Genomic DNA, 8,032 nt, shown 5'->3' on the forward strand with positions numbered 1-8,032 from the left:
ATTATACTTTTATCAATCGAGATGGCTACATCAATTCCATGATAAAATCCTTCTCAAACTCATAAAGTCCTATTAGCTCCTACTATGAAACGCATAAATTATAATATCGTGTACTAATGGATACGTATTACATAATCTATTAATCATATTTGGGTCAATAATGTTGAATTATAAATGAAATATAACCCAATACCGTTATATTTAATTAATTTATAATTAATTACTTATATAAAGATGGAGAGAGATACTGGGGAGCACTGGGGAGCCATTTTTAAACATGAATTGATTTTTATAACACTTTTTTATATGTCAAACAGTTATGTACGCTTTATATAATGTCATAAAAAGCTAATTTAATTTTAATCAAATGATCGAAGAGTCATATATATATTCAAATAAAAATATTGTTTTCGTAGGTACCCGAAAAATAAATAATTGAACTATAAAAATAAAGAAACTATTTCAATAAAACATGTTTTAAATAACACCTACCAATCATAGTAATACTTTCAAAATTATAATTTAGTTTAAAATTGATAATTATAAAAAAAAATCTTAATTAAAAAATAAAAGGTTTTTCATTGAAGGATTTGTTACATAAAAAATACTTTAATAAAAATATAGAATATACTAAATGTGACTAGCTCTCCGGATGTCACAATTTTAAAAGACAATTTTAAATTTTCTGGTTTTAATGAAATTATTATTATATGGAAAGGATTCTATAATATCCATCCCATATAATTAAAAAGTTCCCATACAAAACTGCCAATTCCTCACTGAAAATTTATTTTAAATTTGTTTTTATTGGAAACAGACTTAGTTATTAAATGAAAGCATTTCTAATGCATATGTAATTCTCTGAATACAATGTTGATGGATTTGTCTAGTCTTATTTTGTAAATCGCTTTGATATACTCTGAAGCGAGTTGCCGACGGGCGGTCACCAGGGCGACCGCGCAGAGGCGGCGCCAATTTATAAGACTGTAGGCTGTAAATCTTAACAAACAATCTTTGATCAGTTTTCGATTACGAATCACATTTCTTCATTTCATATCAAATGAGATACTCAAAAATACAATTATTCCTAAAATTTTGTAGTTAAATGTTAATAAATATTCACCTGAAACGATTTTAAACATTATACAATAAAATTATTTGTGATTGTGTGTAAAAACAGTTAGTGCATTTATGATTATTATTTACACAAGTTTGCCACCTGTTAATAGCTTAAAGTTGCATGAGCAGTAGGGCGGGAAAGTGAGGCACGGGGCAGATGGGCGGGCGTAGAAGTCTCGCTTGCTCAAAGTGCACCACCCCTTGCAAAGTGCGGTGCAATTGCAGTTCGCGCCGTCGAACCATCGCAGCAACTCGCTTGCAGCGCCGATCGCGTTTCCTCGTCACATTACGCGCCCTGTAATAAGTTACCAGGCTACTAGACTTTTCGAGGAGGTAAGTTACTTTTACATTTCTATCTATCGCGCGCTCGCACTCAAGTGATTTCCTTATATCTTTCCCGTTCATTCCATCACGCCGTTAACGTCGGTTTTCCCTTTTATCATAGGAATGTGGGAAAGCGGGTTTTCGTGTTCCAACTCTCTCTTTCAACGTGTAAACACTTATGATTATCGGCAGCGATACAATAGGGGAAAATTTGATTTATGTTCATCAGATTGCATGCGACAAATTGATTTGGTTTCAATCTACCTGGTACAAATTAAATCACGCCAAGTTAAACACTACCGATGCGTCGCGTACACCCTCTCTATGTAAATACAGATGTAAAAAATGTAAGCTGTAAACGAAGCATTTCCAGCTTTAATAATATTAGAGTGCATATGACTTTTTGTTTTAGTTTTGTTTCACGTGCACGTAGTTCGATGTTTTTATAAATCTTTTTAAAAATATTAATCTTTGTTTTGTATTTTAATTCCTTGAAATTATAATAATCTATAAATATGAGGAAAGTCATGTTAGATACCTATGAGGTATATATTTACTACCTCTACGGATTTTTATGCGTTTGAGGTCTTTTGTTGATCTGCTGATGTGCTGTCGGATTTTTGTGAGATCTGCTTCGATTTAGGGAATATACATTACAAAAAATCTTCATATAACTACATATATTTAGAAATGTTTAAAGATATAATAAAAACTATTTTCTGTTTATTTTTTAATTATTTAAACTTCTTATATCGTTACATCAAAATGTAAGCAGTATAGAAGTTCTAAAATTGCATGCCGGGATAAGTCGTCGGATGTATCCAAGTCAATGCCAAATAGTACCAGGAGAGCTGAAATCATGAAGAGCTTCCATTTCGCCTGTTGGCAAGGGTCCCCCCAGCCGACACCCCACGCGACCGCGGCCTACGCACTCACCCTACTGAATCTCGTCCTTGTTCCTCAAACTAAAAATCAGGCTTTCCCTTACCCATTGATAGTTTTAAATTAAACGTCATTCTGGTCGCGGTTAGCGCTTAATTTGAGCAACGCATAATGTTATTACTTCCCAATTTAATTCATTAAACTCCGATGCGATTGTTCTGATCGTTTCGGGTGATAATGAAGGCGCTTTAATGAAATTGATATCTATTGACATCCGATGAAAACGCCCATTCCATTTATTGAATCATTTTCTTATTTTTATCTGATACTTGTGTTGTCTTTATTTTCATTTATATATTCATTCTCTTGTTTTTTTTTTGTAAACAAAACATTTTCTAATTGGACTAATAGGCTTAATTTGGGAAAGAATTGTAGACAAAATAAACGTATTTTTCTTATTTTTGTTAATTGATGAAGGAGATAATAATAAAATACTAAGAAGTCGAAGTATAAATTGTGTATAAATATGTTATAATTTAATTGATCAAATAGTTTAAGGCAATATTTATTACGCATGTAACACACATTATGGACACTACAATTAGTAGAATTAATATTTCAATATTTTGAACCCATTACGAATAAAAATAGCTACACGTGTAAATTAACATCCCTTGTGAATCATCTGGTTTATTTTAAAACAATAGAAGCTGGGTTTGTGGTTAAACAAAAACTTTTATAAATTTTCATTACTTGTTTGGTAAAAAAGTTGATATTATTGTTCAGATTTTAAGGTAGTTCTATAATTGGGTATCTTATATAAAGCTACTTAAAAAATGTGTAATTGTTTAAATTACCTTTGATATGTTTTGAAATCGATTTCTTTAGACTCCTGTATTAATTTGATATAAATATAAATCACTAAGCTTTATACCATTTAAACGAGTCTGTGAAGTAGTATCAAACTTTGTATCGTGGCTCCTTTCACAGCGGTAACAGTTCAAACTTTACGTAAAAACAGAGTTTAAGCAAAGACCGTGTTCACTTTACCACTTATCCTATGCTATTTTTATTTTTTTAAAGTTGAATAATTTTCTCAGGCGGCAACTACATTGGTTTATAAAATTTTGAGTATAGTCTGAAAGTTCTACCATGACTCCGTTTTCAAAAGGGGTGCCACTTCAACTCTGCAATCGGATTTACAGCACCAGTTTTAAAGTGCACCGAGGTGGTCTTAATTCGTAGGCTCTTGTGCATCGCGAGTTTGACAATTCGCAATTGAGTTTTGCATACCATAGGGGAGAATAGGGGAACTGAAAGTGGTGTCATTTGTTTGTGCGGAAATAAAAATAGGGACTGCGCGAATAGGAATAGGATTGGAATTTAACTTTAGCTTATACATCGAGAATCATTTAAGCTACATAGAGCGGTAATTCTTACTTTAAAATAAACCGGTCAAATGGTCAATTGATTTAAAGTAAATAAAATTGTAAATATTATGGAATGGCCTTGATAAATTAGTTAACAATAAAACAACAGTTGTCGAATTTTTCAATTGCCTTCACAAATTGTTCAAAGTGTGACTAGACTAAATAATTTGGTAGTCTATCGATATAGCCAATACTGGAGAAAAGACTATCTGCGGGTAGGAATCGGACAACTTTTGTCACAGAGCCAATTCCTCACGATACATTGTTGTTACATAACCTATTTACATCAATTCCAACTTCTAACGGCTTCAGAAACTAGTCTAGAGCGAATTAAGGGAAATTATACCAGTATATTTTTTTACGTTGTTTAAAATTTCGTGTCGTAAGAGATTTCTATATCTATAATTTCGTCCGCACAAAATAAAACGATGACAACTACGTAAAACTTCAATAATCCAAATTTGTATTACATTAAAATACATAAAATCCATTTTAATTAACAAACTTACCTTTTTGGGGTTGCTATGCTAATTAAATAAACTCTACTTTCAGACGACGCGTTGGCTGATTTGCTTTTTTTATTACATAACGAAAAATCCTTTAAAAATGGTAAATTGAATATCAGACATTTTCTTATTTTTATATATATTGTCAACTGCTATAAAAATACTATCTATTGATAAAATCCTTTACAATGCTTCTTGGTTTGATGATATGTCTGTTTATAAACGTTCGATTGGTTTTTTATTTACTTTTGATAATGTATATAAATACTTAATAAATCATAAGTAGAAAGCCCTCCCACTTGAACAAATTTTGAATTATCTACTTTCTATCCAAAGCTTATTTCATACGCATTTCTTCATTCGTATGACATTTTTTTTTACAAGACGAAGCAGAGCTAAAACAGTTCGATAATAATTAGTGAAAAGTTCAAAGTCAAAACTTTTTCATGTTAACATTTATATGCTTATACTTTAAATGGTAATAAGTCAATCAATATATATTTCAAGAATAGTTAGTAAATTATAAGCAAAACAACAAATCAAAACGAGCTTTTAATAAATTACATTGGAATCGTAAAATGCAAACACGTGTAAAATATAACTATTTAACAAGTTTTAATCCCATTACTTTTGATAAAATCAAACTGAATTTCCACGGTACAATGTCAGATGTTTAGAGCTTTTTGCTATTTGTAAACTGAAATAAATTGAAACGGTTACTACTTTCAATACTGAAACAAATAATGGATGATCCACTAAATATTATTTTAATAGATTGAATACTTTTAGATTTACAATATAGAAATAGATAATAAGAAACTTGAGATAATTAATAGAAACGGAAATTCTTTTATCAAGCACAATGTAACTTTGTAACTTGTGAATACTGAATTGGCAATTGAATGCGGTTTTTAAAGTTCTTTTTTAGATGATATACTTCACTTTGGCTTTCTTCAGATTTATTATTTATTGCCAACGGTTCATGAATACTAAAATAGAAATAAGAGATATTTAGGTAAAGATTTAAATAGTAAAGTGGCTAATAATCTAGCTAACAAAGGAAATTGTGTAAATGAAACTGATAATCAAACATGATAATGAAGAGAAAAATTGTAGTGAGGTCCAGGTATGAGAATAATATAATATTCTCTGTCTATGCTTGTCTTTATCTTGTTCATATAAAGCATAATTTGTAAGTTGTAGTAATTAAGAACAAAAATAGCAAATTTGATCTTTGATATACGTTTAGGTATATCAGTAAAAGTTATCCGCCCGCCCTAGCTCGATTGACATGATAAAAACAAAAATATTAAAATAAGTATATACTATATAGCTTGTACTGCTTTGTAACAAAAAAAATATTGGTGAAAGAATTTCCCAATCCAACAAAACTTCAAGAAGTATTAGTGCGGTTGTAGTTAATTTACTTCAAATCAGAGTACTATCTATTATCACGAATGTAAATTTAAAACGTTTACTAAATGCACATTTATTTATTATTTAATGTCTCATGAAGTAATTAAGTAACATTTAAAGCTAATAGAGCTCAAATAAACACCGTTATAAAATGAGATATACCTGTTAAATGCTTTAAGAGTAATGTAACATTTTCGGTCTTAAGCACATAATAGAATAATAGAAGTTTAGTGGTAAGCGTGGTTGTAAAATTTAAAAGCATCCGCGCCCATACGCTTCTGAATATTGTGTTGCACTTAGTTGTACCGACAATAGAGGAAAATACTCTCCGGAAGGAATGTAGTCCGTATGTAATCGGCTTTATTTCGCTCCCACTCGAGGTGCCGTGACAGATCCTACTATTTAAGAATCTCAGAACCGCTGTTTTTCATCTGCTTATGATTTTATTTCATAAGGTTTCACTGTAAACACATTTAATAACTGTGTAAGGCACCTCTACAAAATGTTTCGAAAAAGATACATTCGCTCTAGCAAGTTTTCAAATGTGTAAATGTTTTACACATACTTAAATTAAACAAAAATACGTTTACTCAGAACCTAGTAAAAATCGAATGCTTTTAAGCACAATTGATATCCTACCTATTGAGTTTGTTTGATTTTACCCTACCTACGGAGAGCACCTACGTCTATCTACCTTTCTGAGTCTATTATTAGACTTTTTTGAATTTCATTTATCAAAAAGACCTATTTTTCTAATCGTTATTGATTTTTAACGAAACAGAGAAAACCTACCATAGATTTTGCGGAACATGAAATATCAAGGGTGCAAAAATCTGGCTTCAGCTGTTCAACTTCATAATACTTAAGAAATACACTTCAAGTCTTGAGATACAATTCAGAAACGTATTTCATTACACGACGACCAATTGATTGGCACCAAATGTTACATTACGATATTGTATAAAGGAAACGGTCGTTTACACACGCTCCGAGAATGTGGTTATGAAACGCGCTCGTCGTGGTTAAGAGTCAGAAGCTTTGAGGCTTTACGTAATTTGTTGGTGAATTGGATTGAGGTTCTCGTGTTTTAATCTCAGCTCGCAGTTTACAAAATGAATTCCGCTGTTGGTGAGATACAAGCACTCTTTGTTAGCAAAAATTCATCAGTTTGAAAGTAAATCGATGTGTTTATAGCGATCGTTTGAATGCCAAATAAAGCGCCGGCCGTCATATGGGCTAAATATATTTCGAGAAATTCAATTCTACATGTTTTTTTGGGTTAAGCGGTATTTTATCCCAATATTGTACCAGCGCCCTCTTAATTGAAGCTTGCAATATATAACAGATAATATCGAATGCGTAGTTTAAAACTCAATTACATTTAATTTGGGGTCTTCTTCATATCTCAATTAAAATTTTACTTCATTAATCATAAATAAAACACCTTAAGGCCAAAATATTGTTAATTTTTCTGGTTAATAGATCAATCATCATTAATTTTAGATAAACCATACTCTTGAGCTTTAAAGAAAATATTATATATGTACTTAAATAGTATGTATTTACTCATAAATAGGATGAAGTATAAATAATAAAACATTTACACGAATAAAAATCGTAAAGTTGAGAAGAGTAAAATAATTAAAATTTTAAATATTAGGAACCTATAATTGCATTCAAATACATGCTGCATCTTGTACATGATGTAAGTGCCGAAGCGGCATGTAGTTCAACTAAGTTGTATCACTTATGAACTTGAGGTTGCAGCCACTTTAAGAATTTAATTAAATACAATTCTGAAAGTTATAATGATACATTCGATGTGCTATGAAATATCAATAAAAACGTGTTTTAATTAAATCTTGACTCTATCCCTACGTCACTTTAACGTCCTATCTGTATTATATAAAATAAATTAAATTCCTGAACCTACTACCGAAAATTCGTAGCATGGAGAACTGCCAACTACCTCTTTGTTTAAAATTATTACAAAGTGCCTAGTACTTGGCCTAGGAATGGACAGCATAAGACCATTTAATAACTTCGAACTTTCAAAGCATTAACCCAAAGATTTTTAAATTTACGTGATATTTGATGAAAAAGGTCATTTTCAATTAGAATATGAGTACTTTCGACATGAAGGTATTTTAATAAAGCTATAAGAATAAAAATCCAATTACTGTTTCTGAAAAGGACATACCTAACAACTTTAGTCAAAACTTCAATGAAATTGTTAATATTATTGATGCGAGGGTCTATAATTTAAAAACTGAATTTTAACTATAATTGTTATCTATCTGGCTATTTGTTTGTTTAAGCTAATCTCTGTTGGAACGATTTGAACACGACATAGAG

The sequence above is a fragment of the Colias philodice genome, chromosome 5 (genome assembly GCF_061535455.1).
Source record: "Colias philodice isolate Cphi_HAF_F1 chromosome 5, ilColPhil1 Martin Lab GWU primary, whole genome shotgun sequence".
Lineage (NCBI taxonomy): Eukaryota > Metazoa > Arthropoda > Insecta > Lepidoptera > Pieridae > Colias > Colias philodice.